We start from the raw sequence: 26,496 nt of genomic DNA on the forward strand, positions 1-26,496 counted from the left end.
AGAAGAGAACATTGCTATATTTAGTGCCTTGTATGTTTCTCTGAGACATGACCCTAAGAACACACCTAGGAAAGAGCTTAGGAGCAGCCTATAGTGATAACTTCCTCAGAATGTTAACCTCTCCTTCAATTTATGGCCCAAGAAATTCCTAAAACACCAGTTATATTTTTGCATGAAATGATCTGCACTGATATGTTTTATATGTGTTCTCTTGCTTCAGGAAGCTCTACAGCTCAGCTCTAGTGTGTGTGAAGAATCACCTCCTTTTGTTTTCAACCTGCCATCTAGTAGTTTCATTTCATGACCTTTTAAGAACTAGAAACTCTGAGAGGCACTGAATAATTTTTTTTCCCCATTTCTTGCCTTTTATCAAATTGTATTGTATACATCCAAAGTTGTACCTCATCCAGCCTGGGCTGCTCAGTCATTGCCCAATGTTTCCTGGCTTTTCTGCCCTTCGCTGAGTTTTTCTTAGCTGTAGTAGGACTCCTAAAAGTGTCTTGAGATAAGAGGACGAAATTGCACAAAATGGCTACATTTTTCATATAGCAACATAATAATACTGTCTAGTTTACTCTCCATTCCTGACTGTATAATCTCATTCAGGATTGCTACTGCTCTGGTGTCTCTACCAAAATCTCTGGGATAATCCAAGATATCAATCTGAATTACAATTTTCTGATCAGATCTCAGAATTTTGTATGTAGGACTTTAGTTTCCCTTATGTGTATCACTTCATATTTATCATCTTTGAAATCCATCATCCATTTTATTGTTCAGTAAGCCTCAGAGATTCCTCTCAGGTACACTATGGCTGGTCTGTACTTACTGCCTAACTTCAGGGATTCCAATTTTTTAGATAAAAAACTTTCAAGCTTTGTGTGTTTGCATAAAAGTGTGTGGTAGCAGTTTAGATGAGATGGGAATAATTCCATAGATTTTCAAAAGAAATAATAGTAATGTTAAAAATGCAAAAAAAGCTCAGATTGTTTTTAAGCTTTTGAGAAAATTGACTTTACAGTTTTAACCAGAAAGATCTCTTTCAATACTAACAGAACTCTAAAGTTATGAGCATCTGTTTGCCATCCTAAAAGAAAGAAGTCTTCTACATTTGCAATTAGAATTCAGACACTGTTCTAACAGATTGGAATTTATCCATATTAACCGAGATTAACTGAGATAAACAAATAAACAAAAGATTAATCTGCTAAACAAAGTGGAGTTTTTTTTTTTTCCCGATTTTACAAGTGTGATTTTTATCATTAATAATGACACTGTATAAGTAGATCACCCTTTTGATGAAAGGCTGAAAATGTGGTTAATTTGTAAAAATAATGAGGCTTGAGTGATCTGAGGCCTCTCTTCAGTTCTCTATATTAAGTATCTGAGCAACAGAAAAGTATTTTTCATTTAGCTAATGTATTAAACAGATTGTATTTTATGTTCACATTCATATTTCCAAGTAACATCCTGGCACTTAAAATTATAATTTTTCTTAAGTGCTGTAATTTTTAAAGGCTACTGAGCAGTCAAAATTGAGTGAAAATTATGAGTTCTTGAGATAACTGAGCTAAACAGGACCTACATAATTTCCTAAATTCATCACTGCATTTCTCTCTGAAGTGAATTCTTAGATTAAGATTTTTGTCCACATGTGCCAGGCACTTTTCCTCTACTGAAGGTCTATACAAGGTACAAGAATAGGTAGGTACATAGTTTGAGAGGTAAGATTTTTGATTACCATTTGGTTTTGTGGTTTAGCAGGGATCAATAGTATCATGTAATTATTTGTGAATACAATAGGAATATTATGAAACTAATTTAATTTTGTCTGATATTCTAGTTAGAGAAAGAGTATTAGACAACTTGTCAGAGTCAATCTTTTTCACGATTTTGAAGCCATAAAAGTCATCCTTTCATAGAAACATGGAATCATAGAATCATTAAGGTTGGAAGAGACCTTCAAGATATCTTCTCCAACCATCACCCTACTACCAATATCACCGACTAAACGAAGTCCCTAAGTGCCACATCCAACCTTTCCTTGAACACCCCCAGGGACAGTGACACCACCACTTCCCTCGGCAACCTGCTCCAATGCCTGACTGCTCTTTCTGAGAAGAAATTCCTCCTAATTTCCAACCTAAACCTCCCCTGGTGCAAATTGAGGACATTCCCTGTAGTCCTATCACTAGTTACTTGTGAGAAGAGGCTGAACCCCAGCTTTCCACAACTTCCTTTCAGGGAGTTGTAGAGAGCAATAAGGTCTCCCCTGAGCCTCCTCTTCTCCAGACTAAACAACCCCAGTTCCCTCAGCTGCTCCTCATAGCACTTGTGTTCCAGGCCCTTCACCAGCTTCATAGCCCTTCTCTGGACACACTCCAGGGCCTCAATGTCTTTCTTGTAGTGAGGGGCCCAAAACTGAGCACAGTACTTGAAGTGCAGCCTCACCAGAGCAGAGTACAGAGGGACGATCACCTCCCTGGTCCTGCTGTCTACACTGTTCCTGATACAAGCCAGGATGCCATTGGCCTTCTTGGCCACCTGGGCACACTGTCACCTCATGTTCAGGCAAGAATCAATCAGCACCCCTGATCCTTTCCCTCTGCATAGCTTTCAAGCCACTCTGCCCAAGCCTGTAGTGATGCATGGGGTTGTTGTGGCCAAAGTGCAGGACCTGGCACTTAGCTATGTTGAACCTCATCCCATTGGCCTCTGCCCATTGACCCAGCCTGTCCAGGTCCTTCTGCAGGGCCTTCCTACCCTCCAGTAGATTGACACTTCCCCCCAGCTTGGTGTCATCTGCAGACTTACTGAAGGTGCATTCAATTACCTCATCCAAGTCATCAATAAAGATATTAAAGAAGATAGGCCCCAACACTGGGAACATCACTGGTGACCGGTCACCAGCTGGATTTCACTCCATTCACCACCACTCTCTGGGCCTGGCCATCCAGACAGTTTTTAACCCAGCAGAGCATGCACCTGTCCAAGCCATGGGCTGCCAGGGGAATACTGTGGAAAACCATGCCAAAGACCTTGCTGAAGTCTAGGTAGACTAAGTCAACAGGCTTTCCCTCATCCACCAGGTGGGTCATCCAGTCATAGAAGGAGATGAGGTTGGTCAGGCAGGACTTGGTTTGGGAGGAATGAGCATGGGAAAACAGAGCCCTAAGGTGGTAAGAGGGATGGGCTGCGTGTGAACAGGATGTTGGTCAGTATGAATGTCCAGCTGGGCTCTCCTTCAGCCACCACTGTCTATGCTGTTTTCTCACTGGGCTTTCCCAAGACTTTTTCCTGGATGAAGGGGCTCTATTCTGTGTGCACAGAGGTCTCCGTAGCAGCAGCCGGGGGGCCATGTGGCAGCAGGTCACTAGGACCAATGTGTCCGTGGTGCCAGCAAAGGAGGTGGTGAGCATTTGCAGGTCAGGGTGCAATCACAAGGAGGTCCAAGCTGAACTGGTCCACAGACAGGTGGAATGGCCAGGGGACCAGGGTTATGTAGGGGGACAGCCAGCAACACCATAGGGTATGGGAGTTGACTGAGGGTGTGTGTGTGTGTGTGTGTGTGTGTGCGTGCATGTCTGTACCAGCAGCTGGAGTGGGGCCATGGCCCCAGAGGCTTGTATGTCCATGTGCCAGCACATGGATTTGGGGGCAGCTGCTGAGCAAACTGAGCATCTGAGCCCAGATGCTGGAGGCATCCACACTGTATGCCTGTGTATTTATATATCAATAAATGAACCTTCAGCCTGGTGAACCAAAAGGAAATCAGGATGAGGCCATTGGCACTGTCTGTGTGAGTTCTGTGCTTTCTGTCTGTCTTATGTATGTGGCTAGATGTGTATAAGTACATATGTATTGTATATTTGTGCTTGTGTGTGCTTGTGCATATTGGGCACACAAGCTCAGCCTCACTGCTGCTTGGACCTGGGGACAAGGAGCTGCAGCAGCCTTGCCTCCACTGAATTACCACATTAGAAACCCCTAACAATATACTGCTTACCTTCTGTCTTTGAAAAATCACCCTGTCTGTGTTGCTTGATTTAATCAGAGTATAATCCCAGCAATAAACAGAATTAAAAAGGCAGGAGCAAGTCCAGCTTTGCAAAAATTTTGGCAACTGGTATTGTCTATGGTTTACAAACACTGTTGCAATGTTCAAAATAGTTACCTCTGATGTGCATACTTGTAACAGGCTTCAGACAAACTACCACTGTTTAGTTGGAAAGGCTTTCTCTGTATGAAAGGAAAAGTAATATTTGACAATTTTTCTGACTTTAAGAAAACTGAGAGGGAGGAGATAGAAAATGGTTGTAGGAGGTAGTTGATATTTCATTCACTTTGCATGCTGATTTGTGTAATCATCTGATCAGATGTGTTATTGGTCTGTGTGATTACCCTGAAATTAATTCACAATATTCTAATGAAGAGCCCCAAGTGAGTTACTTTACATTACTTTTTTGTTTGTATGTTTATAATAAACTCAAAACTTGTCTCAGTCATAGAGCAGGACATTCCTTTATGGTTAAGCTGATTAGCCTGGGATGATCTACCCCTATGCAGCACATAAGTGTTCCAGGGACCACCTGTGCTTCTGGAAGCATTAGATCATTCATAGTAGGAAACACAGGTAATACACTTCTGTCAAAGTAATTTTGCCATTAGAAATCCTCTTGTAATGGGTTTATGTGGAAAGGTTTTTGTAGCAGGCGGCCATAGGGGTGGCTTCTGTAGGAAGAATCTAGAAGCTGCTCCATGTTAGGTAAGGGCCCCGCTGCTGAGAAGAGCCAAGCCAGTAAGTGATGATGTTGTCTGCACCTCTGTGAGAGCATATTTAAGACAGGGAAAAAAAAAAACAAAAACACCACGCTGCACCTCACAGCAGCTGGGAGAGTGAAAGGAGTGAGAAACAGCCTTGCAGGCACCACGGTCAGTGAAGAAGGAGGGGGAGAGGTGCTCCAGGCACAGGAGCAGAAGTCCCCTGTGGCCTGTGGTGAAGACCATAGTGAAGCAGGCTGTCCCTCTGCAGCCCATGGAGTATCACAGTGGAGCAGGGTTCCACGCTGCAGCCCATGGAGGAGACCACAGTGGAGCAGGTGGACCTGCACCGACGGAGGCTGCAGCCTGTGGAGGACTCCTGCTGGAGCAGATTCTGGGCCGGACCAGTAGCCCGTGGAGAGGAGACCACCCAGGAGCAGGTGACCTGACAGGAGCTGCTGCCTGTGGGGGATCCAGGTGGGAGCAGTTTGCTCTTGAGGGATGGACCCTGTGGTATGCACCCATATCTGGAGCAGTTCTTGAAGAGCTGCTGCCTGTGGGAAACCCACGCTGGATCAGTTCAGCAAGGAGTGCACCCCGTGGGAGGGACCCCACAGCACAGGGGATGAGAGTCACTGAGAAGGAGTGGCGGCGAAGAAGCGCTATAGACTGACCATAACCCCTGTTCCCCTGTTCCCCTGTGCAGCTCGGGGAGAAGGAGGAGGTGGAAGAGGGTGGATGGGGGAGAAGGTGCTTTTTGTTTCTTTCCTTTGTTTCTCACTTTTCTAGCTTGTTAGTAATAGGCAATAAATCTTACTATCTCCCCATGCTGAGTCCGTTTTGCCCGTCACAATAATTGTTGAGTGATCTCCCCATCCTTATCTCAACCCTTGAGCCCTTTTCACTGTATTTTCTCCCCGTTTCTCGTTGAGAAAGGGGAGTGAGAGAGCGGTTGTGGTGGATCTCCAAAACCACCACACCCCTTCTAAAAGATACTTTAGCTACTAGTGAGAGAGGTACCTGAGGATGGAAGAAACTTATATGTTTTACAAGCAGGGACCTGGAACAAATTCTGGGTTTTCAAAATAACAGAGTTGCAGAAAAGCAATATAATCCATACTTGCAGTCCTGGTGACAATTTCATTTGAATTTTTATACATTAATATCATCTACACCTCCTGACAAATTCCATGGGTGCCTACAGAATAATTAATGTCATACAAATGATGTCACATAATGCTTGGGAAACATGTCGCTTAGAAATAGACACCTTGTATGAGGTTGCTATTTGTAAGTGGAATTCATCAGACATGCATTTAAATAGTCAGTAACTATCTTAATGGAAAGTAAAAACAGCTGTAATGTATTTAAATTACTGTGTAACTACTAGCACTAGTAGGCACCAGGAGGAATTATGGGGACCAAAACTCAGGTTATGAAATAAAAAGTAGCAATTTAGGAATCCATTATTACAGTTATCCAGATGTAAGTAAATCCTTTTATACATTATAGTAGAATCTGTAGTTGAAGTAATTTAGAATTGTATACCATTGAAGGCTACCTTTCCATCTCCCTGACTTTCCCTTTCAAGCAGCGATGCACTTAGTATTGAAACAGCAAACATGTTTTGCTCTTCCATTCACTGTCAGCAATCCAAATGCAGATGCTGCTAGCAGATTACACAGTCCTTTCACTTTCTCCTCCTCGGGCTAATGTTTCTATCTTGTTTAAAACTCAGAAAACAAACCTTGCATTGAATTGCATAGTTAAGTCATATATCAAGGTAGCTAAAATTATGGTGCTGTCTCTCAGCTCATTACATGTTAAATTACAGAGGATTATGGTTGTGGACTTCATGCTGGCATTTAACAACAAAAGAGACTCTGGTTGCAGTCCAGGTTAGATAAGAGCTAGACAGTTGGTCCATTAATCCACTGAACAATTTAACATCACTGAGTGCTAGCCTCAGAGGGTCTAAATTGGCTTAGTGGAGCTGTGCTGCTTTACTCTGAGGCCATGGCCCCATTTATTTATTTATTTATTTTAATCTGATTTGTTAGCTGAGACAGCCTAAGGGGTTAAGTTACACATAGAGAATATTTTACTGTAGTGCCAGATACCTACAGTTGACTTCAACTGATGACACAGTTATTACTTTGTTCTCAAATGCCAATACTCCTGTGCTTGGATAGTCTAATTCGTCTTGGAATATTGCATTATCTGTTATATGTTTCTGGGACAGACATAAAATACTTTTGGCTACTGAGTGTCCTGATGCTAGAACCTAAAAGAACAGAACTGTGAATTCATTCCTATCTGCCTCTCTTGATATCTTCATTCAGTTACTTGCAATTGATTGCAAAAATCTAGGCTCTCTATAGTCCAAGTTTCTATAACTATAAACTAGTAGATTCTCACCCCATTTCCTAATAATAATTCTGTCTGAAACCAGTGCCTTTAAATCTGAAGAAACTTCGATAGGGAGAAAAGATCTGTGAGAATACAGAGATTATCAGTTTGGCTCTGCATGAGCCACTTCATATCCACATCCAGGCACCTGCTTGCTCTCTGCCAGTTGGGTGATTGGCTCAGACACCGACTCCTATAAGCATCAGTACACTTCTTGGACAAAGTCACAGAAATGTTCAGGGCAGGGGATATGTTGGTTGCATGGGTATAGGGAAATTATGTTGCACGGGTATAGGCTGCAAATTTCAAACAGAGGAGAAAAAAATAGTAAATTGACATGTGCCAAGCAGCTGCAAGATTTACACCTTTGTTTCCTGCTGAAGGTTGAGAAGGTCAGCTTCCAAACCAGATTTTGGCACTTGCATTTACCATGTGAGAACTGATCCCCTGAGCTCTCCTCTCAGGACATTCTCCAAAAGTCTGGAAACAGAGTGTTACATTTCTTTGTTATTATTCATTCTACAAATAAATAACAGAATTATTGTTTGGTTTTTTTTTTTTTTTTAATTATTTTTATTTAATGAAACAAAGCCATAAAGGGGAATACAATCTTTCCTATTTCTTAACTCTGGGTGTGGTGAAGATGGATAAAAGTCTTCCATGATAGGCATGTCCCATACTGTTGTGGGTTAAACCCAATGGTCAGCTCAACACTATGAAGTTGAAAAAAAAAATAATAAAAAAAAAGTCAGTCAAGATAAAAAGTTGTTTAATAAGTGAATGAGAAGTGAAAGAACAGAGAAAGAAAACAAGACAAATGACTGACTCAAAGGCCACCACCTGCCATGGGAAGACGGATCCTCAGCCAGTTCATGAGCAAAAAAATGGCCAATCCCTAAACCCCTTCTTTTCCCTTTCTGTTGCCAAGCATGACATTATATGGCATGGAGTATTTCTTTGGTCAGTTTGGGTCATCTCTTGCAATCTCTTGCACAGCCTCATGTCTATTCACTGGAAGGCAGAGTGAGAAAGAGAGGAAGCCCTGATGCTGCAAGCACTGCTTGGCAGCAGCTAAAACATCAGTGTGCTATCAACACGGCTGTGGTCACAAATCTAAAACACAACACCATATGAACTGCTATGAAGAAAATTAATTCCATCCCAGCCAGACACAGTACAAGGAGTCATTTTAGATTGAGTATTTTAATCAAGTACAAAGTTTTCAAAGTACAAAGTACAAGTTTGCTTTTAAAATGAAAGGTTGTTGTGCCAAATGTCACTTTGGGGAAGCAGGCTGTGTTTCTTCCTCCTGCAATCGAAAAATTGATATGGTAAAAAGGCATGTGTTAAAATAAAGGAAGACTCTGCATCATTTTGCTTTGTAAATATTATTAACTGATATTTCATTTCTCATGGATAAATTGTTGGCTTTAATGTAAATTAGAAAGACTAATACAAGTTCTATCAGTATGATTGAGAAGCAAAGGCAGTACTGCAAGCAAGTACTATTACTTTCATATTTTCCAGATGAAAATGTTTCTCATGTGATTGAGAATGTGATGATCTGAGACTGGGGATGAGCTGTGGTAAAACTGAAAACAAAAGGGATTTAATTTTGTGGAACAGGAAAATTATGCTTAATAAATGGCAAAAACAATCCTCAAATATACATCTTAACCTAAAGGGAACCATGTCTTTGACTGATTTTTCATCAGCTGATAGATATTTCAGTCAGGCAGTTTTCCAATGATGTGTTATTTCTGAAATATGACATACAGACTGTAAATTATAAGAAATATATAGGTTATAAGAAACTTTTAATAAAGTATTTATTTACAATTTTTCAATGTACTAAATGTCACCAAAATACAGATGTCCTACATTAACAGGTTGTGTTAATGGCCAGCCATAGCAACTTTATAATATGGAAAACAGAAATAGAAGGAAAACCGACACAGCAGTACTAGAATCACTAGAATGCCTCTTGGATTTTCTACTTTGTTTTATAAAACAAAACACAATTATTATCTGAATGGACTACTATATTTGTGATATATACCAAGTCAATGAGAAAGCTCTCTTAAATCTGAGTAACATACTACTGCCGTGTTACTAGAGATAAACATTATATGCTGCTTTTATATCAGTCATAAAGGCAGAAGGAATTGTACTATTAACTGCATAAATCACAAAACCTTCAACATAATTTTCAATATAACAATTCTGAAACCTGAGTACAATGTTAAGCAATTTCTTGCTTTTATCAACTTGCCATGTCCAAATAGAAAAACATATGTTTTAGCTATGAATGTATCTTCTCAATTAAAAAAAAAAATAAATCCATTCATCTAATTTTGTACACAGTGGAGACATACTGTTCTTTCTTCTCCAGTAACAAGTCCCTACCATCTTGCAAATATATGGCTAAAGAGCCCATACACAAAGACCTAAATCATGTTCCAGCTTCTGTTTATTAATCTAGGAGGGTAAATTGTGCTGTCTCCAGACATTTGATTTTTAAATATTTTTTTATAAACTTTAATGGTTTCAAAATTTATTTGGAAATTCTCACATAAAGATTTTATTAATTTTGATACTGGGTACACAAAAAAGACTGCATTATGTAACTTTTAATATTGAGGACTGGTTTCTTTTTGTTTGCATGACATGAACTAGAAAATAATAAGTAAATAAAGGTAACTACATTTCTAATACGTTATTCAATCATATAAATGATGGCATGGAAAATAAGTTTTGCACACTAAACATTACTTGTTGGATTATGTTCTGGAGACGTAAAATGTTGATCAGACACCAACTCAGGCATATTAAAAATAAATTAAAAGTTACTTATGTTTGCTCAGTCAGTCACTTAGCTTTAAATAATATTTATTTTTCCTGGCCCTTTCTATTCGTATTCTCTTAACATCTTCCCTCATAAAAACAGAATGCCCAAAATTGGAGTCACTCTTTATGAGGAAAAAAATCCCTAAATGACTCAACTTTGGTTATAATCAGTGGGAGTTTCAGATACAAGGTTTTGGTCTAACGATTTAAAAGATATGGAGGAAGGTTGACATCTGTTTGCAGTGGTTATTACACAGTGGTGTCACAAAGAGCCTTGAGAGGAGGTAACAGAAACACCATCCTAGCCAGAGGCAGTTTTTCAGAGGAACCATCATACAGCAGTTGTTCAGCTTGTGATTGAGAGAGAAAAAGTCTTCACTATCTGTTTTCATGCTCTTGCTATGTCAAATTTCTTGATAACTGAGGAATTTTCTGATCCTTCATGTAAGCAGTTGAATTGGTTTGGATTAACAGAGAGCAGAAGTAAGTTAGAAAAGAAAGAAAGGAAGACGAAGGAAGGAAGGAAGGAAGGAAGAGAGAGAGAGAGAGAAAGAAAGAAAGAGAAAGAAAGAAAGAAAGAAAGAAAGAAAGAAAGAAAGAAAGAAAGAAAGAAAGAGAAAGAAAGAAAGAAAGAAAGAAAGAAAGAAAGAAAGAAAGAAAGAAAGAAAGAAAGAAAGAAAGAAAGAGAAAGAAAGAAAGAAAGAAAGAAAGAAAGAAAGAAAGAAAGAAAGAAAGAAAGAAAGAAAAAGAAAGAAAGAAAGAAAAGAAAGGAAGAAAGGAAGGAAGAAAGGAAGAAAGGAAGAAAGGAAGAAAGGAAGGAAGGAAGGAAGGAAGGAAGGAAGGAAGGAAGGAAGGAAGGAAGGAAGGAAGGAAGGAAGGAAGAAAGAGAAAGAAAGAGAAAGAAAAGAAAGGAAGAAAGGAAGAAAGGAAGAAAGGAAGGAAGAAAGGAAGAAAGGAAGAAAGGAAAGAAGAAAGGAAGAAAGGAAGAAAGGAAGAAAGGAAGAAAGGAAGGAAGGAAGGAAGGAAAGAAGGAAGGAAGGAAGGAAGGAAGAAAGAAAGAGAAAGAAAGAAAAGAAAGAAAGAAAAAGAAAAAGAAAGAAAGAAAGAAAAAGAAAGAAAGAAAGAAAGAAAGAAAGAAAGAAAGAAAGAAAGAAAGAAAGAAAGAAAGAAAGAAAGAAAGAAAAGAAAGAAAGAAAGAGAAAGAATATGACACACAAAGCAGTAGAACTGAGGCAATATAGCTTATAGGTTGCAATGGCCCTGTTTTTATAAACACTTTCTCAAAAAGTATACACAGCTTGCACAATTCTCTTCATACACCTTCAGGTAATATATTACCCTCTCTCTCTTTCAAGACTATTTCTACAGTTAAGGTTTAATTTTGCAGTTATTTTACAGCCAATATCTGACAGCATAGTTCTTAGAGTTTCTTACTTTCACTGACAACACAATGCTATACAAAGCATAACAAACTGAGGTGTACAGGGAAATGGAAGGAAGATGAAACTTCACAAGGTCTCATTTCAGCCAGGCTCCCTACGTCTGAAATACAAAATGACTCTATTTACAGAAAGTGTCATAGAATGGAAAACTTTGATTGAGTGTACTTTGTTGTGCTTCTTGGATACTTTTCCTTTCTGTGGAATTTGAGTTCATGCTTGGCTGAGTTTCAGATAGACACAACAGACATATTCCTTAGGTCATGTGGAGACTTTGTAGTTTTTCTTTAGCTGACTATATATGCATATATGTGCATAAACATATTACTGATCTTTAGCAGCTTGAATAAATGTTTGAAAATATGCCCTGTGCATAGTGCATGTAGTGATAGTCGCCTGAGTATTTAGACAGCCATTGACAATGAGAAAAATGAGAACAGGTAATAGTCAGGCAAGAAATTAATTTTTCCCATGCCTGCTACCTGGACCTGCCCCTGGTAGTCCTGCACCTGCCCGTAAGATAAGCAGAGCATACTAGATAAGGGCTGGCAAGCTGATATTAAGTATAACATGCCCAAACCATTGTTTGGGCATGTTCCCTTATTTCAGAACTGCTGTTCTCTACTACAGGTTTTCTAAGGATACAAGTAAACAACAGTGTATGAGATGACTTTTTTTCACAAATATGACTTTTTTTTTTTTTCCCCTCACATGATTCTAACCCAAAACAAATTTCATGAATTGAGTTTTCTCTTATCAGAGATGAAGATTTTCAGTCTGGAACATTTCCAGAAGCTCTGCACTGTATGATCTGCTTTCAAAGTGAAAGCAGCCCTTTTTGGCAGAGATATGTACCTCCTTCAACAGCAGTATTTTCTGCTTTGGAAAGTAAACTAGCAATGGTTCTATCCTTTTAAATTCATAGTTACTTATTTAACAGCAGCCAAACAAATTATATTATATATTATATTATATATTATATATTATATATTATACCAAACAAATCTGTAGAAAGTGTATCTAGGTTCCTGGTAAACTGGAAAAATATAGGCTGTTTGGACTACATGTACATAATGTATATACATACTCTTCCTCTGTACTATTAAATACCATAATATAGTGTCTGTATTGTGCCTAAGTATGTTGAGAATATTATGAAAGTGAAAGAATGAGAGAGCCAATGCTGATATTCATCTCAGATTTAGTGCAAGTTCTACTCTTTTATAAAGTGCATACAGATAATAAAGGTTAACTTCCCTTTTGTAGCTGTCTTTAGATAAGCTTTATGTCAACCATTCTCTTTCTTTGCCTTCAAATTAAAATAGACGAATATAGAATCTGGTCTTTATATTTTCACTAGTATTTACTAAGACTAGCAAAATAAAACATGCACAAATCCTTAAACAACTCCTCATAACCCCCAAAATATAAAATGAATGAGGCATTTATGAAAGAAGCATCTTATTACTGATGAAAAGTAAGACGTTAACAAGTGGCTGCAGTTCATATGTGACTGAATTTGTATATCTGATATCACATTTCAAACTATGTTGTCTTCTACTATCGTATACTAATTCTAATCCAGTACCAATTTGAACATAGAAGTGTCAACAGAAGGGATGGAGAAACTAAAGAGACACTGTGATAGACTGTGCATTGTTCTATTCAAAGTTTTCACTTCTAGAGAATCATAGAGCAATATGATCACAGAATCGTAGAATGGTTTGGGTTGGAAGGGATCATAAAAATTATATAATTTCAACCCCCCTGCCATGGTCTAGGACACCTCCCACCAGACCAGGTTGCTCAAAGCCCCATCCAACCTGGCCTTGAACACCTCCAGGAATGGGGCATCCACTTTTCTGGGCAACTTGTTCCAGTGCCTCATCACCCTCAGAGTAAAGAATTTCTTCCTCATATCTAGTCTAAATTTTTTTTTTTTTTTTTTTTTAGTTTAAAGCCATTACTCCTTGACCTATTACTATATTGCCTGACGAAGAGTCCATCCCCATCTTTCCTGTAGGCCCCCTCTAGGTACTGGAAGGCCACTGCAAGGTCTTCTTGGAGCCTTCTCTTCTCCAGGCTGAACAATCTGAATTCTCTCAGCCTGCCTTCATAGGAGAGGTACTCCATACCTTTGACCATCCTTGTGGCCCTCTTTTGGACTTGTTCTAATAGGTCCATGTCCTTCTTGTGGTAGGGGCCCCAGAGCTGAACACAGTATTCCAGATGGGGGTCTCATGAGAGCAAAGTAGAGGGGGAGAGTCCCTTCTTCCCTTCCCTTCCCTTCCCTTCCCTTCCCTTCCCTTCCCTTCCCTTCCCTTCCCTTCCCTTCCTTCCCTTCCCTTCCCTTCCCTTCCCTTCCCTTCCCTTCCCTTCCCTTCCTTCCCTTCCCTTCCCTTCCCTTCCCTTCCCTTCCCTTCCCTTCCCTTCCCTTCCCTTCCCTTCCCTTCCCTTCCCTTCCCTTCCCTTCCCTTCCCTTCCCTTCCCTTCCCTTCCCTTCCCTTCCCTTCCCTTCCCTTCCCTTCCCTTCCCTTCCCTTCCCTTCCCTTCCCTTCCCTTCCCTTCCCTTCCCTTCCCTTCCCTTCCCTTTTCCCTTCCCATTCCCTTCCCATTCCCTTCCCATTTCCATTTCCCTTCCCATTTCCATTTCCATTTCCCTTTGTACTGGGAGCCTCTAATCAGAATAGCTTATATAGTGTGACATCGTAAAAATAATGTAGCTGCAGTATTATAAGATGTAGGAATGAATTCTCATCACACAGATTCTTATTCAGTCAGTTGAGTAACTCCCTGAATAAATCTTTGGAATATTACGATTGATGAAAATAAGAGCAAAAGGCAGTAAACCGTAACTTTGGATATGCTACTCTGACAATTGCTGTCATTGGCTAAAAAATGGTTATTGAATAAAGGAAGAATTCATTTCATTTTTGCATGCATGCAAGATGACTAAAGAAATAATACTGCTAGGCTTAGGTATCAACCACTTGTGTACAAAAAAAAAAAAAAAGAAAATTGTGCAACGATTTTTTATAGCTAATATTCATTCTGTGCATGGATGATGAATTGTGTTCCTAATCTTTCACATACGTTATACTTACTTAAGTGTTGTTTTCCCCACAGAGCTCAGCAAACCTTTGTCCAAAATATATAGAAAGGAAAACAGTAAATGAGTTTTCTGGTCCAAATAGAGTTATACCAAAGTTACTGGGAATGACGTCAAGCCTATGTAAAGTTCTTGGGACAACAGAAAACACTAAGATAACAAGAGATGCTAAAATCAGTATTTATGTATGGAAAAAAAATGAAGCAGCTAGGAAAGATTCACAAAAACATATTTGCTATGTGAAACAGGTCATTTAAGAATTTTCTTCATTGCCCCCCTATGCTATTCCTGTAGAATTTTCAAAATAAATGGAAGTGTTCAGATTTGTACCTCTTTCTGAAAGTAGTCCATAAAAGCAGTGATTTCCAAGAAGCAGATGAACAATCTGTTGGCAGCCATTAGTGATTAGACTTTCCAGTCTGAAATGATTTTCTGCAATGTAAGAAAATAGTCATTTTTAAGGCATAACAGAAAAATTTCAAAATTAAGATGTTCTTAATAACACTTTTAATCAACACATATAGAGTCCAAAACTGATTAAATAAAGATGCCAAGAGACATTTTAAAAATAACTACTGACAATGGGCTTGTGATAATGTTGTCATAATAATTACCATTCACGGACTAAACACTAGAGCATTTTTCTTCTCACATAGTGTTCACATATAAATTTATGCTATATGACTGCAATAACAAGAGCATATTGTTGCTGAGAGAGTGTGTATATGAATCTTATTGATTGTTATAGATTCAACAGACTTCATCAAGTAGGAGAGCAAAGCTAATATTTTCAACTTCATGCCACAGTCTTTCTTAAATTCTGTATCATGTTAATATCTTAAACATTAGCAAAGTTAAAATCTTTATAACAGCACTAAAATGTTTTTAAATAGTTCTGCTGACATATGATTAAAACCCTTAAGTAAAAGAAAGCCCAGTGGCTTCTCTAATACAGTTATTTTAAAGACAGATTTCAAGTTTGCTCATGGACATTTACACAATCACTGGACAATTAGGTAAGGAGATTATATGGCCCTGTTTCATCTCCTCTTCGAGTCATAACTCTTTATTTATATTGCAGTCATTCTATTAACAGCTAACATGATGTCAGAATTACTACTGTAGTTGGAAAAAAAAAATCAAGTGATGAAGAGCTTTCCAGTAATGTTAGGAAAATATAAAATATAAAATAAAATAAAATAAAATAAAATAAAATAAAATAAAATAAAATAAAATAAAATAAAATAAAATAAAATAAAATAAAATAAAATAAAACAAAGCAAATATATTAGGTTTTCTCGCGATTCTACTTCATTTTTTTTCGGGACTTTAAATCTGAACTGTTCTAGTACATAGATATTCAAACATGAACAGATTTGTAAAACAGTAAGCAAGTCTCTACCTATTGTGTAATTTGGATTTATTTACTTTTTTTGATATTTACTCTGATTGATATACATCTGCACTGAAACTTCTTTTTCAAGTTTATTAAATACTGATAACTTCTGTTGCAACTGACAGACATTAAAATTTCATGCTAATGCATGCCAGAAAAAGCAGGAAAATCTTCCAGTTTGATAGAACTGAACCCATCAATTAAAGCTGAATTCAAAATGGCTGGTCAGTAGATGATCTCTGATGCATATTAAAATTAATCTTCTCAAAAAGCACAGAAAGTTCCTTCTTTAAATACTGTGGTCCTGTGAAAGAAGATATTTCTAAAAAAAAAAAAAAAAAAAGAGATTCTAATTGTTGTGATATAAAAAACTGCAAAGGGCAAAGAATTCCATTTTAAGAGAAAAGTAGTCTAAAAAATCTAGGTTGTCCCCTTTCATACTCAAAGCTTTCTCTGTATGGAGAAGTTTTCTGCCCCTTTTACCTCTTCTTAGAACTGTGATAGCAAAAGTTAGCAGAGAAAAGTTGTGTGAGTCCTAACATGCAGTTACGTAGCTGTGATCAAAGTGTAAGGAAGGTTGCCAAGAACTAACATATCCCAATGTCATACAACTCTTTATCATTCTCAGAACAATATGGCTACATGTTTTGATTTACCTGAAAATCCTACTCTAGTATTGTGCAGTAGAGTATCATAGAATCATAGACTCACGGCTTTGGTTCAAAGGGACCTTAAAGATCACTTAGTTCCAATGCCCCTGCCATGGGCAGGGATGCTGCCCACTAGATCAGGTTGCCCAGGGCCTCAACCATCCTGGTCTTGAACACCTCCAGAGATGGAGAATCTACAACTTCACTGGAACATCTTTTCTTGCCCTATTCTTTTCAAATTTTGGTTTACTTTCAGCCAGAAAATGGACTTTGGAATTCTTCAATAATGTTAGTAGCTTAGAAAAACTAAACATTTTTTTTTCCCCTTCTCTTCAAAGAAAACATCTAATATTCAGGCATGAGGTTTGGACAGATCTGCTGAATGAACATTAACCTCAGTCACATTAAAATTGTTTGCTGACTTGCCTTTTAGGATGAAAAAATAGATGATCAAATTATTACCTGAGAAGTATTATTACATACACCCAAAAGGAAAAAAATATGAGTCAGTATCTATATCTGCATTCATGAATCTGAATGAGAAATGAAAAGGAAGTAAACGAGAAACTAAATGAGCTGGACCATTATTAATCCATTACCATTATTACTATTATTGTAATAGCTAACATTACAAGAGCAATTATTACAAAATATTACAAGTGCTGGGTCCTGCACCTGGGAGGGGGCAACCCTGCCTATACCTACAGACTGGGTGACAAGATGCTGGACAGCAGCCCCGCAGAGAGGGATCTGGGGGTTGTGGTTGATAGCAAGCTGAATATTAGCCAGCAGTGTGCCCTGGCAGCCAGGAGGGCCAAACGTATCCTGGGGTGCATCAAGCACGAAATCGCTAGTCAGTCGAGGGAAGTGATTGTCCTGCTCTACTCTGCACTGGTGCGGCCTCACCTTGAGTACTCAGTACAGTTCTGGGCACCACAGTACAAAAAGGATATGTAACTATTGGAGAGTGTCCAGAGAAGGGCTACTAAGATGGTGAAGGGCCTAGAGGGCAAGACATATGAGGAGCAGCTGAGGTCACTTGGCCTGTTCAGCCTGGAAAAGAGGAGGCTGAGGGGAGATCTCATTGCAGTTTACAGCTTCCTTATAAGGGGGAGTGGAGGGGCAGGCGCTGATCTATTCTCTTTAGTGACCAGTAATAGGACCTGGAGGAATGGTGTCAAGCTGCGACAGGGGAGGTTCAGGCTGGATATCAGGAAGAGGTTCTTCACCAAGAGGGTTGTCTCACAATGGAACAGGCTCACCAGGGACATAGTCATGGCACCAAGCCTGTTGGAGTTTAAGAAGCGTTTGGACTGTGCTCTTAGTCATATGGTCTGAATTTTTGGGTAGACCTTTGTGGTTCCAGGAGTTGGACTCTATGATCCTTACGGGTCCCTTCCAACTCGGGATATTCTATGATTCTATGATAATATCTAGTTTAACACAGAATTTACAATACTTTGTAGTTCTGCTTAGACTAGTTTGCTTTGTTTTAATTCATTATGCTATGTCCCTTATCTTTTATGTTTATTGTCTTAACAATCTTTTCAGTAGAGATCAAATATTAAGATTTCCCCTTCCGTGGGATTTCTATATGGAGCAGAATAGAAAGAGATCCTCAGTTTGGCCATACAAAACCTGAACTCTCTTTTTAGTTTCAACAGGAAGATTGGATGATATTAAATTTGAAATTCTTTCTTATCTTTGCTGGAACTGTATCATAGTCTGTAGGATTAGTTTCTACTTGCCTGGACTAGATAAAATTGATCCTGTCCTTCAGGAAGTACATGGTATTCCTATTAATTTTCTCCATCTTTGCTTAGGATATGGAGGTAGGAGCAACTTCTAACACCCATTCAATTTGGGAATAAGACTCTAGGTTTGATAAAGGAATTAAGATAGTCTCATTCAAAAACTGTGAAAAGAACACTTTATTAGCTAGAAAAAATGTTGGAGAGAAGACAGCACATCCCAGCAGCCTGGAGAAAGAAAAGATGAGTTTAGTTTTTGAACAACCATTATCAATTATTTCATTACGCTGGAGACAAGAATGAACTTTCTTTTAATATGTCATAATTACAGACTAACAAGAGCATCTTCTATATTCATTAAGTAAATCTCACTTCCCAGACAGGAAGAATTTAAAAAACAGTGTGGAAATTAAATATGCAACCATGGGGGACCTTATTGTCTACAGCTACCTGAAAGGAAGTTGTGGGGAGCTGAGGGTCAGCCTCTTGCAGATAACTAGCAATAGGACTAGAGGGAATGGCCTCAAGTTGCACCAGGGGAGGTTTAGGTTGGATTTTTTTTTTCTCTCAGAAAGAGTAGAAAAACATTGGTACAGGTTGCCCACAGAGGTGGTGGAGTCATCATCGCCGAGGATCTTTAAGGAAAGGTTGGACATGGTGCTTAGGCACATGGTCTAGTGGGTGATATTGATGGGAGGGGTATGGTTGGACCAGATGATCTTGGAGGTCTTTTCCAACCTTAATGATTCTATGATTCTATGATTTGGTCTTCTTAAAAATCTTTTTTCTTTTATGTGTTCTAACACATGAATAACAAAAGTAATATAATTAATGAACCATTATGCTTTTCAGATTCTTCCTTCCTTCCTTCCTTCCTTCCTTCCTTGCTTCCTTCCTTCCTTCCTTCCTTCCTTCCTTCATTTCTTGCTTGCTTGCTTGCTTGCTTGCTTTTTTTCCTACTTGCTTGCTTGCTGGTAACAACTGGCTGTCCACATTAATTGAGATATAACCAGCCAGCATTCTGATAATTAAAGATGCAAACAATCATCTAAGTGAGTTTTATTGGTTGCGTTTCTTCTTGTTCAAATAATTAATATCATATTATAAATAATATATATTTTAATTACTGAGGGATAAAATGGAATTCTGTCGGTATCCTGTTTCAACATTCAATGCGTATTCAAAAAAATAAAATAAAATAGACTTTAGAAATTTCTTATGAATCTAACCAGTCACACTCTGTAATGAGTTAAACTTGTTCAGGATATAATGGGAAAAAAGATTATATTTCAGTACCTGGGGGAAGACCAAATGCAAAGGGACAGTTTTGGGCTCCATTCTGATAAACTCCGGTTTACTTTTCTGTCATAAAACTCATCCAACAGTATAAGCAAAGGGACAGATGAACTGTTCTGAACTTCCTCCCTCTATGTTCACAGAATCCATTTTTCACAATTTTCTTCTGATAGGATCCCAGCAGAGAAACATACTAAAGCACAAGGTAATTCCTTACTATGTTAGAAAGTCATAAGAGAGAACTATGACAATCTAATCTGACATGCTATAAAACACATATCAATGACGTTCAAGCACAGATACTACTTAGTACTACTTAGTACTACTTAGCACTGTTTATTTCCAAAAGGGTACACAGTATGACTTATGGGTGTGGAGATAAAAATAAGTTATTTTTCCATTAGCTATTTAAAAACGATTTAAACTATTTTGAAGCTTTTAAATAAGCAGAAGTTTATTTGTAGTTAAATATACCTATATACGTAGTCATATAATTTAACAAAATGAAAACTTAGTGAAAATGTGTTCATTTGAATAAGACATTCATTAGCATATTTTTTCCTTGTTCTGTATTTATTGTTATGTATTTATTGTTATGTATTTATTTATTTATTTTTTAAGAGTTTGATGGAGTTTTTGGTGAAAGCAAGAGACAGGGAAGCTGATGATTTGGACCCTGAAAGACTGAGGGTAATGGAGAGAGAGATGTGGGTCATTTCTTTCTTTCTTGAGAGTCCTCTGGGCTAAGGTAGAATGGCAGAGGAAGCCAACCCTCCCACTTTCACGTCGACAAGACTACACAGAACATATGTATCCTCTAAGCACATAAGGGTAGACTAACATCAATCTCACTTTCTTCACTGACAGAAAAAAAAAAAAAAAGAAAAGCAGAAATTTTAAAATCATTTTGTGACACCAAACTTTTCTCTTACTTCACCTGAAGGATGATCTCTTAATGATCATCTTTATACTTCCTATTCTGTAACTAAACAGTTAAGTTGTGAATGCTCAAATTCCACATCATTCTGAGCAGTTCCCTAGCATGCCAGATGAGGCAAGAGGAACAGAGGGAGCCAGGGGGTACAAACCTACACACACCTCAATTTACCTTTCATTATATATATTTTAAAACAGTGTTGTTTTTTTTTGTTGTTGTTATTGTTTTTTTTCAGGTATAAGAAGAATGTATTGGTCTTTAAACAAAGGTCTTCCACGATCATCCAAATAATTGAGTTGAAAAGAAACTGTGCCTTTCCCCTAGCCTAAAAATCCTGAATGAGTTCTAGCTGTCATCCAATTGAGAAATCTATGCACAGCAGTTCAGTCATTCCTTTAAAATACTCAGAGATAAATGAGTTACGTGGTTTTTTTTTTCTTCCTATATTTTGTCAGTTAACTTCATAGGATTAAGTTTATTATTATTTCTGTGCTGTCAGGTTGCAGACCTGGGACTTTTGGATGAGGGGTGAAGCTGCAGACCTCAGAATCAAATATCTGATCTCAAAAGCGGAAGCCTGAAAAATCATAACTTTTTTCTTTTCCCCTTAGAAAAAGGATGTGTCATACGTGACTCAGGTATGCTTACCACAAAGGACCTATTCCAAGGAACATCCTGTTGCTATAACATAATGCAAAGTTTGACTTTTGGTTATGGAAGAAATAAGATTCCATATTATGGCTTATTATATACAGAAAAAAAAAATTCATTTCAAATTAACTTGATTGTATTTACCATAAGAAGGGTTTTATTCACACAAGGGTTTTATTCACTCTTCAACCTAAAGTATTTCACATGTTCTTAAATGATTTAGTCCCAAGAAGGAGTCTCCTCTGTAGAATGGAAATCAAAATGTCTTCAAATCTGCAGATTAAGCAATACAAAATAACAGCGCTGACAAGCAGAGCTATTTTATAACGATAATTAAGATCTCGCTAAGGTATGGTCTGACTACATGTTGCGTCAGTTTGTACTGATGGTTGTCAGATGGCTATAATATTGCAGGCAATACATAGAAAACAAACTGTGTAAAGACCAAACAAACAAGCAAAACAAAACAAAACAAAACAAAAATTATACTCTAAGTATTACAAGGTACATTGAAGCCCTGTTATCATGGTTAAGGAAGTACTGGGGCATTAAAAAAGTGTATATTTGCTAGTACAATTATGAAGGTAAGTTCTGTTTTACAACTCTGTGTGGAGACAGTTTATGTGTAGCAGATTGCTAATGCTTCTCTAGCATGTCTTGCCAGACCCATGTTTTGTCTCTGCACAAAGTCAACACAGCACTACACTTTCAATAATAAACTCTTGTGGAGATAAACAGGCTTGAATGGAAACCAGCCCCACTGTAAACTCAGGAGGGTAAACTCACTCCTGAGTAAACAGAACATGACCAGGAAAAATAATAGAATCATAGAATCATGTAGGTTGGAAAAGATCTTTAAGATATCAAGAACAACCATCAACCTGACCTACCAAATCCCATACTAAACCGTGTCCCTTGGTGCCAAATCCACACATTTCTTTAATACTTCCAAAATACTCACTACACTGAGCAGCCTGTTCCAATGCTTCACCAACCTCTCCATGAAGAAATTCTTCCTAATACCCAATCTAAACTTCCAATGGCACAACCTGAGACCATTTCCTTGTGTCCTATCACTCGTCACCTGAGACCAGTGCACAACGTCCCTCTTGGTGAAGAACCTCTTCCTGATATCCAGCCTGAACCTCCCCTGTCGCAGCTTGACACCATTCCTCCAGGTCCTATTACTGGTCACTAAAGAGAATAGATCAGCGCCTGCCCCTCCACTCCCCCTTATAAGGAAGCTGTAAACTGCAATGAGGTCTCCCCTCAGCCTCCTCTTTTCCAGGCTGAACAGGCCAAGTGACCTCAGCTGCTCCTCATATGTCTTGCCCTCTAGGCCCTTCACCATCTTAGTAGCCCTTCTCTGGACACTCTCCAATAGTTACACATCCTTTTTGTACTGTGGTGCCCAGAACTGTACTGAGTACTCAAGGTGAGGCCGCACCAGTGCAGAGTAGAGCAGGACAATCACTTCCCTCGACTGACTAGCGATTTCGTGCTTGATGCACCCCAGGATACGTTTGGCCCTCCTGGCTGCCAGGGCACACTGCTGGCTAATATTCAGCTTGCTATCAACCACAACCCCCAGATCCCTCTCTGCGGGGCTGCTGTCCAGCATCTTGTCACCCAGTCTGTAGGTATAGGCAGGGTTGCCCCTTCCCAGGTGCAGGACCCAGCACTTGCTTTTGTTAAACTTCATGCGGTTGGCGATCGCCCAGCTCTCCAATCTGTCCAGATCTCTCTGCATGACCCTTCCAACCTCAACAGAGTCAACAACTCTTCCAAGTTAGTGTCATCAGCAAATTTGCTCAAAACACCTTCTAGTCCTACATCCAAATAGTTTATAAAAATGTTGAAGACAACTGGCCCTAAAATGGAGTCTTGGAGGACCCCACTGGTGACCGGCTGCCAGTCTGATGTGGACCCATTTACCACAACCCTTTGAGCTGTACTCGTCAGCCCGTTATTCCCCCTTTGTATGACATTTTTTCTAGCTGTGTGCTGGACATTTTGTCCAATAGTATCCTATGGGAAACTGTGTCAAAAGCTTTGCTGAAGTCCAAAAAGATCACATCAGCTGGTTTCCCTTGATCGACTACATGGATGATCTTATCATAAAAGGAAATCAAATTTGTCTAACAGGACCTACCTCTCATGAACCCATGTTGGCTGGGACCAATGACTGCATTGTCCCCCGGGTGAGCTTCAATAACTTAAAGAATTTGGTAAAATATCCATTTTGCTTAACAAAGACTTAAAACAGTACATAGCCACTGTTTCATAAAATTCTTCCATGGAATAAAGTCTCTTATAATAGTGCTGTGACTGTAAAAAGAAATACGTTGCATTTCAAGTAACATTTGAGAAAACATAAGCTTTTCGTGCCACAGGTTGTGGAGTGTGGTTCTGGAAAATACTATATTAACAACTTTTAACATTTAGATATACACAATCTGTGAAGTACTGCATAGTTTAACTTTGTACCAATTGAAAGTTCTTAGCTGTTTTGGAGTGCCAAAGGTAAACTCAAAGTTCACTAAGCTTTCAAATGGATCAAGTGTTTTGTGATACTTTAGAAAGAAAGCTATATAAATATGATTTCAGCATTTCAAGAGATGTACTTCAACTTTCAGTATGTGCTACTGAGAGAAAGTAAAAGGGTTTCAATCCTTCTGCTGCTTCCATGTTGGAAGATATGTGCTTGTATGCCCAGCAATCTTTCCAACTTTACCACTATTTCTATCAAAACAGAAAATAAAGGTATAAATCTCAATAAAGCTAATAATTTTGCAGATTGCCTCTTCAAGTATAAGGGCTCTTGTTTGTTACAATTACTTAAGACTTCGTAACTAGTGTCAGAAATCTGTGGAAGGCTGCTAATATTTAGCATACACTGTGCCTGCTTGTATTGTATACCGGAAACAGTTCAGTGAGATTCTGCTCAGAGAAGACTTCTAAAACATTGAATCATCGAATCATAAAGGTTGGAAAAGACCTCCAAGATCATCCTGTCCAACCATCACCCTACCACTAATATCACCATGTCCCATGTCCCTAAGTGCCACGTCCAACCCTGCCTTAAACACCCACAAGGACTATGACTCCACCACCTCCATGGGCAACCCAATCCAATACTTATCTACTCTTTCTGAGAAGAAATATCTCCTGACTTCCAACCAAAACCTCCCCTGGCGCAACTTGAGGCCATTCCCTGTAGTCCTATTCCTAGTTATGTGCGAGAAGAGGCTGACACCCAGCTCCCCACAACTTCCTTTCAGGGAGTTGTAGAGAGCAATAAGGTCTCCCCTGAGCCTCCTCTTCTCCAGACTAAACAACCCCAGTTCCCTCAGCTGCTCCTCATAGGACTTGTGTTCCAGGCCCTTCACCAGCTTCATAGCCCTTCTCTGGACACACTCCAGGGCCTCAATGTCTTTCTTGTAGTGAGGGGCCCAAAACTGAGCACAGTACTTGAAGTGCAGCCTCACCAGAGCAGAGTACAGGGGAATGATCACCTCCCTGGTCCTGCTGTCTACACTATTCCTGATACAAGCCAGGATGCCATTGGCCCTCCTGGCCACGAGGGCACACTGACACCTCATGTTCAGGCAAGAATCAATCAGCACCCCCTGATCCTTTCCCCCTGCACAGCTTTCAAGCCACTCTGCCCAAGCCTGTAGTGATGCATGGGGTTGTTGTGGCCAAAGGGCAGGACCTGGCACTTAGCTATGTTGAACCTCATCCCACTGGCCTCTGCCCATTGACCCAGCCTGTCCAGGTCCCTCTGCAGGGCTTTCCTGCCCTTTGGCAGATCAATGTTTCCCCCCAGCTTGGTGTCATCTGCAAACTTACTGAGGGTGCACTTAATTCCCTTGTACTTTAAAGAATCAATTTGCCTCTGCACTACTGTTTCAGTAATTTTATTGCTATGTAAATGTTTTGGCATATATCAATTAGTATTAGCTATAACAATGTTTAGTGCAAATGTTCTCCTGGAGACATAATGAGGAGCAAACATACATTTTCAGAAAAAAATCTGCCTAACAAATTTACACTTAGTAGGCTTACTAAATGTAACCAGCAAAGTACCCCAGTTTTAGGCCTTTTATTTTTCCTAATTGTCAGTTAATATAAAATGAATGTCTGAATTTAAACTCAAGCATAATAGTGCATTCATTTGTCAAGCTCCTTCTAATAACTTCGGACAGTCACCAGATTCATATTAATTAGGTCAAAATTAACCTAAATTCAGATTGTCACCAGAGATCAGAAATTGGTTAAAAAGGATTTTTTTTTCTCATTGTAATTACTTTACTGTCAAAAGAAGAATAATTTATGTTGCTAAAAAGCATATAATCTGAAATGAACTGAGAACTGACTTAGAGAAATTAGAAAGTGAAGTTATTGTTACTGTGTTGTCTAAGAGGCAGTGGAACAGACTAGATGATGAATATTGGTTTTACCATGTAATTTCTCCTATACTTAAAACTATATAATATTTAGTGTAATACATGTTTTTTCTGAAATGTTCAGTGACTTATTTGAAAGATTTGGATCCATCTTTGGCTACATTATAGTTACATCTACATGAGCAACCTGTGCAGTTGTAGAGGGAAGAACCAGGACTTGATGAAATCTGTTATGGTTCTGGGACCGTTTGTCCCCGCTACATGTTTACTGGAAACAAAATTTGTTCTAGGTGTTCTGCCTGGGTTTTTATCCTGTGTCTGTATAGGGGGGATATGAAATAGACGTTTGTGCAGCCATAACAGCTAGTTAACAGTTTGTGCAGCCATAACATCACTACCAGAGCACTACACCTGTAGAACCAAGCTGCCAAAAGACCTCTGAAGATATGCACTTTCCTGTGGAACAAAACTCTTTGAGTTCACTTTGCAAGTCAGTTGCTCAAAATGGTGCCTGGTATGTGACTTCAAGCTTGGTTTTCGTGCAGAGGTACTGTACTTCATTTCATACAACATGACTCCAAATCCACATTGAAATGATAACCCTTGCCATGCTCCTAAGCAGTAATGTAGAGGAATGTTTTGTCTCCTGCTTGGCCTTAATATCTGATTTTCCCTGAGGAAGAAAAGGATAATGAGTGGTGCATGTTTGGCTCCCAGCCCAAGATGGAATCAACAGGCAGTTGAATTATGTACCTTGCACCAGCAACTGGGAAACATTCCCAAGCCCCATGCCTTGGACAAAGAAAAGTCTGAAATATTTTAGTATCTGAAACATATAAAA

The sequence above is a fragment of the Anser anser genome, assembly GCF_964211835.1.
Source record: "Anser anser genome assembly, chromosome: 2".
Taxonomy (NCBI): domain Eukaryota; kingdom Metazoa; phylum Chordata; class Aves; order Anseriformes; family Anatidae; genus Anser; species Anser anser.